This window comes from Hippopotamus amphibius, chromosome 1 (genome assembly GCF_030028045.1).
Source record: "Hippopotamus amphibius kiboko isolate mHipAmp2 chromosome 1, mHipAmp2.hap2, whole genome shotgun sequence".
NCBI classification, from domain to species: Eukaryota; Metazoa; Chordata; class Mammalia; order Artiodactyla; family Hippopotamidae; genus Hippopotamus; species Hippopotamus amphibius.
In genome coordinates this window covers 207,160,021-207,173,048 of record NC_080186.1, presented here as the reverse complement: position 1 = coordinate 207,173,048, position 13,028 = coordinate 207,160,021, and positions in this window count along the sequence as shown.

Here is a 13,028-nt window from a genome sequence, read left to right as displayed (position 1 = left end):
TACATAAAGAAACTAAGCAAAGGAGAAAAGTGTGTGATATATGTTCTTGGACAATAAGAGCTAGGAATTGATGATTGTACTTATCAATAGGAATGTTGTTGATGGCTCTGGTGGAGAAGTGGGGGTGAAATGTTGTTTGGAGTGGTTTATGCGGAAAATGGAAAATGAAAGGAGAGATTACTACTGATTCTGCAGTCTTTTAAAAAAATGATATTTTGACTAATCTTGTGCATTTTAAAATGTAGTTAAAATGCGTAAGTTTCTAGAAAAATACAACTTACTAAAACTGACATGAAAATCTGAATAGGTCAATACACATTAACAAAAATACACATTAAAGAAATTGAATCTGTAATTTAGAACTTTTCATAACAGAAATTCTAGGCCCAGATGGCTTTTCATGTGAATTCTCAAAAGATTAAAAAAATATAACACCAATTTTATCCAAATAAAATAGAATAAAAAAGAATGGCACACTTCTCAACTCATTTTATGAGAGCAGACAAGGATAATACCAGAAAGAGACATTATAGGCCATATTTCATAAAACTAAATGGAAAAGCCTTCCCACCTCACAAATCAAATTTAGCAAATAGAATGTAGTATTTTAAAAAGCATAATAAATCATAATTTATTGATTTACTCCTGGGATATAAAGTTGATTTCACATTATGAAATCAATCTATCTCAGAAATCAACCAAATTAATAGTAAAAATCCCAAAAGCACATAATTCAACAGATACAGATATGTACTCAATAAAATAAAGTTTCATATTCATTCATGAAGAAAACCTCTTAATAGACTAGGTTTAGAAGGGAAATTCCATGACAAGGCAAACTTACTTATAAAGAATGTATTACAAATGTCATACTTCACTGAGAAATATTGAAAGCCTTCCACCTGAAATTGTGACCAAAACAAGTATATTTACCCATCAGTATATCCATTCAACTCGTGTTGGAGGTCTAAGCCAACGCAATTTTAAAGAAATTACAATTTTAAGAATTGGAAAGGAAAAAATAAAACTCTCATAATTTACAGGCTGGTATGGCTGAGTATGTAAAAAATTCAAAAGGATGTGTAAACTACCATACATAGTAATGAATTTAGTAATGTTGCTAGATGCAAGATCAATATACAAAAATAATTTTATTTCTACATAAGCAATAAATAAACAGAAAATAAATTTAAATAAATAATAACACTTATAGTGGCATAAAAATACCCAAGAATAAATATAAATGAAGATGTGTATGACCTCTTTAGTAAAAACTACAAAAATAGTATTGAGAGAAACTAAGACCTGAGTAAATAAATGAATTTTTCAAGTTTGTAGGTTGGAAAACTCAATATGGTAAAGGTGTCAAATTTCCCCAAATTGATCTATGGTTTAATACAACTATAATACAAATCCTAGGGTTTCTTTTTTTTTTCTTTCTGGGATTTGATAAGCTACTCTAAAATATATATGGTAGGAGATTGGATAAAGATGGTGAAGTAGGAAGATCCTGAGCGCACCTCCTCCTACAGACACATCAAACTAAACTACAAATACATATACAACAACTATGTCTAAGAATAACCAGAAGACTAGCAGAACAAATTTTCTACAACTAAGGATAAAAAGAAAAGATCACCTCAAGATGGGTAGGAGGGGCAGAGACACAGTATAGTCAGAACTCACATTTCCAGTATGGCAACCCTCAAGTGGAAGGGATATCATAACTGTGGAGCTCCCCCATGAGGAGCAAGGGGTCTGAGCCCCACATTCGGCCCCCAGCCCAGATGGCCCTAAGCAGTATTGGCAAGCCTCCTATATAGCTCCTGCTCCAGGGGGCAGGCACTGCCTCACCAATATGCCCTAGCAGTTGCAGCCAGGCCTTGTAGAAAGCTGGGCCAGGGACCAGCCCTGGTCACCAGGGTGTCCAAAGCAATCTCAACCAATCCACATGGCCAGCAAAGAGCTGGGGGCCTGCCCCATCCACCAGTGCATCTGCAGCAATCATGGCCCAACCGCAACAAGATGGCACATGCAATCCACACAGAGGATATCCCTCAGGCACCTGTCTCTGGTGACCAAGACAGATTGTGCCACTGGGCCTACAGTGCTTCTTCTACATAAGGCCTCTCTTTTGAGATTGGGAGACTTTGCTGATATACTTAATACACAGAAACACAGAGGGTAAGGCAAAATGAGGAGAAAAAGGAATACCTTCAAAATGAAAGAAGATAAAACCTCAAAAAAATAACTAAACAAATTGGTGATAAGCAATTTACCAGGTAACGAAATCAAAGTAATAATCATAAAGATGCTCACCAAACTCAAGAGAAGAACAGATGAACTCAGTGAGAACTTCAACAAAGGGATAGAAAATACAAAAAAGAACCAATCAAATTGAAGAATACAATTACTGAAATGAGAAATGCACTAGAGAGAATCAACAGCAGATTAAAGGATGCAGAACAGAACAGTAATCTGGAAGACAGGAGAATGGAAATCACTCAACTGGAAAAGAAAAAAGAAAAAGCAAAGAAAAATGAAGATAGTTTAAGGTACCTCCGGCATGACATCAAGGAAGCTAACATTCATATTGTAGGGATCCCAGATGGAGAAGAGAAAAAGAAAGGGACAGAAAATCTATTTGAAAAAATGGCTGAAAACTTCCCTAACCTGGTGACAGAAACAGATATCCAAGTCCAAACAAGATGAACCCAAGAGACCCAGAACCAGATGCATTATAAGTAAAATCTCAAAAGTTAAAGATAAATAGAGAATTAAAAAAATCAGGAAGGGAAAAAAACTGGTTACCTACAGGGGCACCCATATAAGACTATTAGCTAATTTTTCAGCAGACTTTACAGGCTAGTAGGGACTGGCAGGATATATTAAAAGTACTGAAAGGAAAAAAAAAAAATACAACTTACAACCAAGAATACTCTACCCAGCAAGTCTGTAATTCAGAATTGATGGATAGAGTTTCCCAGACAAGCAAAAACTAAGAGTTAAATACCACTAAACTGACCTTGCAAGAAATGTTAATGGAACTTCTTTAAGTGGAAAAGAAAAGGCCGTAGCTAGAAACAAGAAATCTATTAAAGAAAAAAATCTCACTAGTAAAGGCAAGTATATAGTAAAAGTAATGGATCAGCCACCTATAAAACTAGTATGAAGGTTAAAAGTAAAAAATAGTAAAATCATCTATATCTAATTAAATAATTAAGTTATACACAAAATAAAAATATGCAAAATATGTCAAAAACATAAAATGTGGCCGGGGGCAATAAAAATGTAGTACTTTAAAAAAAAAAATGTAGTACTTTTAAAATGCGATCAAACTTGGGTGACCATAAACTCAGCTGTATAAATAATTTGTTATATATAAACCTCATGGTAACCATAAATCAAAAATCTATAATAGATACCCACACAAAAAAGAGAAAGGAATTGAAATATAACATTAAAGAGAGTCACAAGGGAGGCAAACGAGAAAAATAAAATAAAATTTAAAAAAACTACAAAATCAACCCCCAAACCAATGAATAAATAAAATCAGAAATGAAAGAAGTTTCAGCTGACATCACAGAAATAAAAAGGATCATAAAAGATTACTATGAACAGTTATATGCCAACAAATTGGACAAACTAGAAGAAATGGACACATTTCTAAAACAAACAATATTCAAGACTGAATCCAGAAGAAATAGAAAAGCTGGACAGACTAATCACTAGTCATGAAATTGAATCAGTAATCAAAAAACTCCCAATAAACAAAAGTCCAGGACAACATGGCTTTGAAAACTTACAGATAGGGAGGGCCAATTGTATATACTCTGAAAACTATAAGACATTGATGAAAGAAATTGAAGACAACAGAAGTAAATGGAAAGATATACCATGCTCATGGACTGGGTGAATTAATACTGTTAAAATGTCCATACTACCTAAAACAACTTACAGATTCAGTGTAATCCTTATCAAAATATCAATGGCATGTTTCACAGAACTGGAACAAATAATCCTAAAATTTGTATGGAATCACAAAAGACCCCAAATAGCCAAAGCAATCTTAAGAACAACAAAGTTAGAGGCAGCACATTCCCTGATTACAAAGATACAGTAATCAACACGGTATGGTACTGGCACAAAAATAGTCTCTCTCTCTAAAAATATATATAAATTCAGTGGAATATAATAGAGAGTCCAAAAATAAACCCACACCTCTATGGACAATTAATTTACGACAAAAGAGCCAAAACTCTAAGTGAGGAAAAGACAGTCTCTTCAATAAAGGGTGTTGGAAAACTGGACAATTAAATGCAAAAGAATCAAACTGGACCATTTTCTTACACTGTATTAAAAATAAACTCAAAATGGATCAAAGACTTAAATGTAAGACCTGAAACCATAACACTCCTAGAAGGAAACATAGGCAGTATGCTCTCTGACGTTGACCTTGACAATATTTTTTTTGCGTCTGTCTCCTTGGGCAAGGGCAAAACAAGCAAAAATAAGCACACTGGACTATATCAAACTGAAATGGTTTTGTACAGCAAAGGAAACCGTAAACAAGGTGAAAAGGCAACCTACTGAATGGGAAAAAGTATTTGCAAATGGTATATCCAACAAGGGGTTAATATCCAAAATATATAAGGAATTCATACAACTCAATATATATATATAAATAAACAAAACAAGAATCCAATTTAAAAATGGGCAGAGGATGGGGCTTCCTAGGTGGTGCAGTGGTTAAGAATCCGCCTGCCAATGCAGAGGTCACGGGTTCGATCCCAGCTCCAGGAAGATCCCACATGCCGCGGAGCAACTAAGCCCATGTGCCAAAAAATAAAATAAAATAAAATAAAAATGGGCAGAGGACCTGAATAGACATTTTCCCAGAAAAATATACAAATGACCAACAGACCCATGAAAAGATGCTGATCATCATTAATCATTAGGGGAATGCAACACAAAACCATAATAGGATATCTCCTCATACCTGTCACAATGGCTATTACCAAAAAGACAACAAATAACAAGTGTTGGTGAGTATGTGGAGACAAGAGAACCCTCGTGCACTGTTGATAGGAATGTAACTTGGTAAAGGCAGTATAGAAAACAGTATGGAAATTTCTCAAAAATTAAAAAATGGAACTACCATATGATCTAGCAATTCCACTTCTGGGTATTTCTATGAAGAAAATGAAAACACTAATTTGCATAGATATATGCACTATGTTCATTGCAGCATTATTTACAACAGTCAAGATATGGAAGTAACCTAGGAGTCTATTAATAGATGAGTGGATAAAAGAGATGTGAGTAATGGACTATTACTCAGCCATAAAAAATGAAATCTTGCCATCTGGGACAACATCAGTAGACCTAGAGAGGGTATTATGCTAAGCAAAATAAGTCAGACAGAGAAAGACAGATACTGTATGATTTCACTTATACGTGGAATCTAAAATACAAAACAATGGAATAAACATAACAAATACACTCATAGATACAGAGGACAAACTGGTGGTCACCAGAGGGAGGACACTGGGATTTGGGCAAAATATGTGAAGGGGATTAAGAGGTACAAATTTCCAATTATAAAATAAATAAGTCACAGGAATGTAATGTATAGCATAGGGAATACAATCAATAGTATTGCAATAACTTTGTGTGGTTGCAAATGATTACTAGGCTTTTCATGGTGATCAACTCATAATGTATCAATAAATGAATGACAAATAACTATATTTACACCTGAAACTAATATAACTATACTTCAATAAAAAATATATACGGTAATCATAAATGTCAGTAATAACCTAGATAATCTGAAGAAAAAAAATTGTTTGGTGATTTACTCTGTAAATATGAACGCTTATTATAAAGTTGTAGTAATTAATATAGTGTGTCACTGACAAAAGGATATACAAATAATCCAATGAAAAGAATCAAGAATTAAACAGATTCATGATATCCTACTACATTTTTTTTTTTTTTTTGAGAAGGTGGCTCTGCAGAGAAGTAGGTAAAGGGAGGTCTTTTTGACAAATGATTGTATGAGTAACTGGAAATCCACGTGGAGAAAAATGAAGCTTGACCTCACCTGACTCCATAGACAGAATTTAATTCCAAGTCAATTATAGATCTAAATGTAAAAGACAACATCATAAAGATCACAGATGAAAACACAGAGGCATATATATCTTCATGACACTGAGATAGGAAAAGATTTCTTAAATGAGACATGAAAAGTGCTAACCATAAAGTACAGTGCCTGGTAGTTTTTTATTATATTAAAATTAATAACATCTATTAAACAAAAGACATACTTAGGAAAGCGAAAATGTAATCCTTGGAGTGGGAGAATACATTCACCACATATAACAATCAAAGCAGAGGTAGAACATTTGAATGCACACATAACAAAGGGCTTGTGTCTTGAAGATACAAAAACTTTTCCAAAAAGATAATTTATGAGAAAACTTGAGCAATAGAGGATATCTAAGTGACAGATAAACATGTGAAAAAATGCTCTACATCATTAATAATCAGAAAAATGCAAGTAAACTACAATTTTTGCACACTGCGTACTTACCAAAATGGCTAGGCTTAAAGGAAAAAGACTGATGTTACTCAATACCGGTAAGTTACTAAGTATGTGAAGCAATAGGAACTCTCATACCCTGTTGAAGTGCAAATTGCTTTTAACACATTTGGACAATCTTTTAGGATTATCTTTTGAAGTTGAACCTACTAAGTGATCTAGCAATTTCATTCCTAGGGATATATAAGTGTATGTGTATATGCACCAAAAGAGTTGTGTATAAATGTTCATGGCAACGTTATTCATAATACCCAAGAGTTGGAAACAATCCAAATGCCCATCAGCAGAAGACTGGATAAATTGTGTGTATTTGTTCAAAGGACCACTATAAAGCAGCAAAAATGAAGGAATTATACCTATACTCACACATGAAGATATTTGTGTCGCTAGAAATGTTCTGTTTCTTGATCTTTTTGACAGTAACATGAATATTTACTCTGTGTTAATTCACTGAGATGTACATTTCTGTTTTTTATATTTTGTGTATATGTGTTATACATTCCTACAGGATACATTTTCAAAGTAGAGGTTATATTTTCTGGAATCAGGAAATTTGGGTTGTTTGCGACACTGGAAATAATCTTGTGATCATTTGTGTTCCAGTTAGAATGATACACCAGGACTAGCTGTTGGTCAGCTTTGGGAATGAATGTTCTTTAGAAGGAGGAACATGATATTCCCCTTGTTTAAATTCCCCTAAGCACAGTAGAAAGATTTTTCAGCCTCCCATCTCCTCCTGTAAAAGCAGGCCATAATGTCAAGACATGAAATATATTTTGAATCTATGCAAGATCTTCCTTCCTGCTGTGCTTAATTTCTGAATCCAATGCTGTCACAAAAACAGATGTGATGTGATGCCCAGTGGAAAGAGCAAGTACCAATTTTCATCAGCACTCCACAGCCCCTACTGTAAATTGGTCTTGCATACACTCACTGCTCAGGCAGATGAACCACACACTTTTAAAAGATTTTATTTTAAGATGGAATAATAGAAAACAAAGTTCCTTTTTAAATGAAAAGTAGGGTGTTTTTTTTCTTTCACATGGAACCAAAATAAGTGAAAAGTGAGTTTTTTATTTTCGGTACTCAACTCTATCTTGTGCTATGAAGATTATTTATAGAAAATATTGAAAACAATATTTATTAAACTTGGTCATGCTAAAAGCTCATAATATGTCTGTTATTCATTTTGAGTCTGATTTCAAACTAACTTGACAATTGGATCCAAAATTTAATGGAAAATGCCAAATCTTAAACATTTCTAATAATTACAAGTGAGTGAAAATGAGGGCTCCCTATGTCTAAAATGCTAATTTGTTTAAGTGACAAGATAAATATCCTTTCTTCTTTCATCGATTATGCAATCATCTCAACTGTGAATCCAGACCCATCTCTACAATAAGTAAGCAGTTTGCAGAAGGAATCATTAAGTAGACAGGTCATTTTTTAACACGGGAATTGGTCCTGCCTCACAAAACCTGCCATTAAAGTACTGGGTGATTGTTTAGATAGTGGGAGAGATTACCAGACAAAAGCTTCATATTCCTGTCTATAGACAGGAACCTGTCTATAGACATTTGATGTTATTGAAGGAGAAATATTTATCCTGTGACTCAAATATACTCGTGCTATATATAAACAAGACCTCCAGCTCACCAGTTCTGGGGGTAGAAAATAAAGTCATATCTATGGATTATTCAAATTAAATGTTTCAAATCCCATTTTATAAGCATATCTTCCTTTCCTGTCATGGTTCCCTTGCTCTACTTCCTTTCTGATAATTCCAAAGACTTAAGAGTAGCAACATCCATCCCCAGCCTCATTCCTGTTACAAAGAGCTGAGAACTCAAATTTCTTCACTGGCAATTGCTGACTCTTTCCATGAAGAGTCAGTGTTAAAACACGGATTCTTTTCACTGTATAGTACACAAAAAACTAATACAACATTGTAAATCAACTATACTTCAATTAAAAAAACAACACTGACAATGTGATTCTGCCAATTCTTGCCTGTTGTGTGAGCAGGGAGTGAGGAAGGGTGAAGCATGGGGAGAGCCACTCTTCCAGAGCCATGCACTTTGGCTCCTACTAAAAAGTCCCAGGTCAATTGGTATTTACTTAGGAACTAGCCCTAAAGAGGTTTTTTTATTTCAGGCGTACTTTCTTTGAAACCTGTCCCTCTTTCCTCCCATCCTCTTCACCTGTTTCCCTCAGAACACTACTACCCCCTTTTGCTTTCCTTCTCTTATAAAAACCTACCCCAATTTTCAGTTCCCAGGATGAAGAACACTCTTTGGGGAAAGTCTACTATTTTCATAGTTTAGAAAACTTTTCTTGAGACTTCTTTGAACTTTGAATTACATAGAAATGTGCTGTTCAATTAAGTAACATCTTAGTTTTTCTTCATCTGAGACTGTCTTCATTTCACCTTCATTCCTGAATGATATTTTCAGTGGATACAGAATTCTGGACTTTCAGTTCTTCTCTTTCAGAAATCTAAAATGTTGCTGTGTTTCTTTCTGGCCTCCATGGATTATGATGTGAAATCTATAGTTAAATGTAATAATGTTGTTTTTTATGTCTGCTTTCAAGATTCTTTTTCCTTAGTTTTTAGCAGTTTGCTTATAATAATGTACATTAGAATAGATTTCTTTGGCTGAAGCAGCTTTGGTATTTGCTGAGCATTTTGAAACTCTAAGTTTACATTTTTTACCAAATTTGTAAAGTTTTCAGCCATTGTTTTTCAAAGATTTTGTTCTATACACACGTTTGCTCTATGTCTGGAAATATAATTAAATGAATATTAGACTTCTTTTAAAAATTGTATCACTGATCCCTGAATCTCCACATTTTTTGACGTTTTTCACTCTGTCATTCAGATTGGGTAATTTCTACTGATCTGTATTCAAGTTCATTTATCTCTCCCCTTTTGCCTTCATTATGCTATTGAGCGCATCCAGGGAAATTTTTACTTTGGTTATTTTATTTTCACTTCTAAAATTTTCATTTTTAACATTACTTTTCTTTGTTGAGACTTTTTAGCTTTCCATATGTTTCAAAAGTGTTTACCCTTACTTTCACAAACATGGTTTTAATAACTGTTTTAAAGTTTTTGGTAAGTCCAATATCTGTATCAAATTGGCATAGTTACTCTAGTGTCTTTTTCCTTGTGAGATATTGAATGATTCTGGTTCTTTGTATACCAGATAATTCTGTACTATACCCCTGCCCTTGTGTTAAGAGACTCTGGGTCTTGTTTAAATCCTATAGAGAATATTGGTTTTCATTATTTATTTGCTTTAGCAGGCAATTGACCTAGTTAGGTACACTCCAGAAGCTCCTTCACACTTTTATATGTTGTGACTTCAATATCAGTTCAGTTTTCAAAGTCTTTGCAGTGCTATTCCCACAGTGGCCAGTCTGGGACCTGGGCCATGTCAAAACTGCAGTTCAGTTCTCAGAGCTTTTGCTATGCTATTGACTGTGCTATCCATGAATTTGCAGGTCAGGAGTGAGCCTGGGGGTTCATATACAACTTCATGGGATTGCTTCTTTGAGCATCCTCCTCTCTACAATCTCTCCAACACTTTGCAGTTCCCAGAAGCCCTCTCTTCCTGGTTCTTTGGCTAAAAATCCAGGGTTTTGTTTCTCTGGCTCCACCATGCACTTCCCAATACTGTGTATGCCTCCAGGGCAAAGGGGGTAAAGAGAATAGAGGGAAAAAGGCAATGAGGATTCTCCCTATGCTCCTGCATCCACAGGACCTGTGATCAGAAAGGTTTTCTCTCTTTGAAAGTTTTAGGCATCTGCTCAGCTGCCATCACTATTTCTACTATTGCTCCTGTGGGATTGCCTGGGAGCTAGGACAGGAGAGAACAGAAAGAAATAAGGACAGAAATAAACATGAAATTTTCCTCATTCTCTTTGATACATAGGGGTCCATTTTCCCAGTTCTCATAACAGAAATAGAGAGCTTCTCCCGGAGCTCTATCTGTACCTGATGTACTGTATTGGGTTTAAGGCTTCATTTGCATTCAGGACAGGAAATACAAAGGGAAAAAATCTTATCACTGAACTAACAGTGAGTTACACTTTTAGTGGTTCCACCATTTATTTTTCAGTCCTCAGTCACCTCACACATTCTGTCCAGGGACTGTAGTTACATTCATTTGGAGAAACAGCGTAAATATGCATATTCTATCTTGACCAGAACAGAAACTGCATTTTTAAAAAAATAAAAATTTTTTCAGTAGTGTTAAGTACATTCACATTGTTGTGCTGCAGATCTCCAGAACATTTTTGTCTTGCAAAACTTTAAGTGTATACCCACTGAATAACAACTCCCCAATCTCCCCTTCCTCCAGTCTCTGGAAGTCACCATCGTACTTTGTATTTCTCTGTCTGACTACTTTAGATACCTCATGTAAGTGGAATCACCCTATTTTTCTTTTCCTGACCTGCTTATTTCACCTAACACATTGTCTTCATTTCATCCATGTTGTAGCATGTGACAGGACTCTCCTTTTTTAGGGCTGCATAATATTCCTGTGTGTGTGTGTGTATGTGTGTGTGTGTGTGTATAAACATTTTCTTTATACATTCATCCACCGATGGAAATTTTATTGTTTTCACCTCTTGGTTTTTGTGAATAATGCTGTCAAAAACATGGTGTACAAATAAATTTGAGACTCTGCTTTCAGTTGTTTTGGGTAGATATACCTACAGGTGGGATTACTGGATAAGGTAATTCTATTTTTAATTTTTTGAGGTGCCTCAATACTGTTATCCACAGCAGCTGCACCATTTTACATTTCCACTAACAGTACACCAGGGTTCCAATTTCTCTACATCCTCACCAATACTTATTCGTGTTATTATTTTTTTAATAGTGACCATCCTAATGGGTGCATGGTGGTATCTTGTGGTTTTGATTTGCTTTTCTCTAATGGTTTGTGATATTGAGCATCTTTTTATATGCTTGTTAGCTGTTTGTTAATCATCTTTGGAGAAATGTTTATTCAAGTCCTTTAGTTATTTTTTGTTGTTAAGTTGTAGGAATCCTTTGTATGTTCTGGATATTTACTCCTTATCAGATATATGATTTATAAATTTTTTTTCCATTCTGTGGACAGAACTTCCATTTTCTTTTAGCTTCCAGAGTACTACTGAGAGGTCTGCCTTCCTGATCCTTTGTATAATATCTTCCCCAACCCACATCGGGGGGAAGCTTATATGATGTTGTCTTTTCCCCCAGTGGTCCGAAATTTCATGAAAATATACTTTGGCTATTTGTGTGTTTTGCTCCATCTCATGGATCATTTTTCATTCTGAAACTTCCTCCTTCAATTCTGGGAAATATACTTGATTTGGTTCTATGATGATTTCTTTCTTTCCATTTTTGATTTCCATATTTTCTTTTATTCCAATATCATCTGGATTTATTTTTGAGAATCAGTCTTCTATCAGTTTTTACATTTATTGTGATTAATGTTATTTGAAATTATTTCTATTATATTATCTTGTTTTGCATTTACTATGTTGTATTACTGCATTTGCTTCTTTTGCTTCTGCTCTTTTTAGACTAGTGTTGGATTGTTATAATTTTATTTTTTTATTCTTTTTATTGGCTTGAAATTTGCACATATTCTTTACCTTCCATAGTGATTTAGCCTTAAGGCTCTGTCTGCTACGTCCCTGTGGTTCTTAGATTCCAGCCCTATCCCCTTTGACCTACATTTCATATTCAGCACTCTGTGGGCAGCTTAATGCTTGCTGCTATCTTCTGAGTTGGGTCTGTGTCAAAAGAACATTTGCTGTAGGTCTATTTGTTTATTTATTATATTTATCCAGCATTTCTGTGTTTGTAACAGGAAAGGTTACATTGGAGAGTTCAGTCTATCATATTGCTTTACAGAGTAAGTCTACCTTTAACAACTGTCATCAAATATAAATATATATGTATATGAACATATGTATGTACGTGAATGTATCGATTGAGGGATGAAGTAAAACGAGTACATGATTTTCTATGATTCCACATAATATAGCTTTTGTTAGCATTAACTTGATAAAGAGAGCTACGTTATTTTGTATGAGCCAAAGACGATCCTTTATAACTGACAACTTTCAAAGCCTTTGTAGTTTTAGAAAGGATGCCCTATAACCATCTCAGCCGAGTTTGAAAGATAATGAACACTGTGAACAGCAGTGTACAATAATCCCCAACACGAAAAACTTGCAGTTGTTTCAGAGAATGAAATTTGGAAGTATTTATCAGACCTTCTGAACTGTGAACAAAGTTTAAAAGCCTGGCAGCACTTTTTCTTCTCCTAAACAGTGTGCTGGTTGACTTAGAAAACAACTTCTCTATTTGAATCACGGCTTGCATCTCTCTATGTTAGCCATAGCATATGTTCATCAT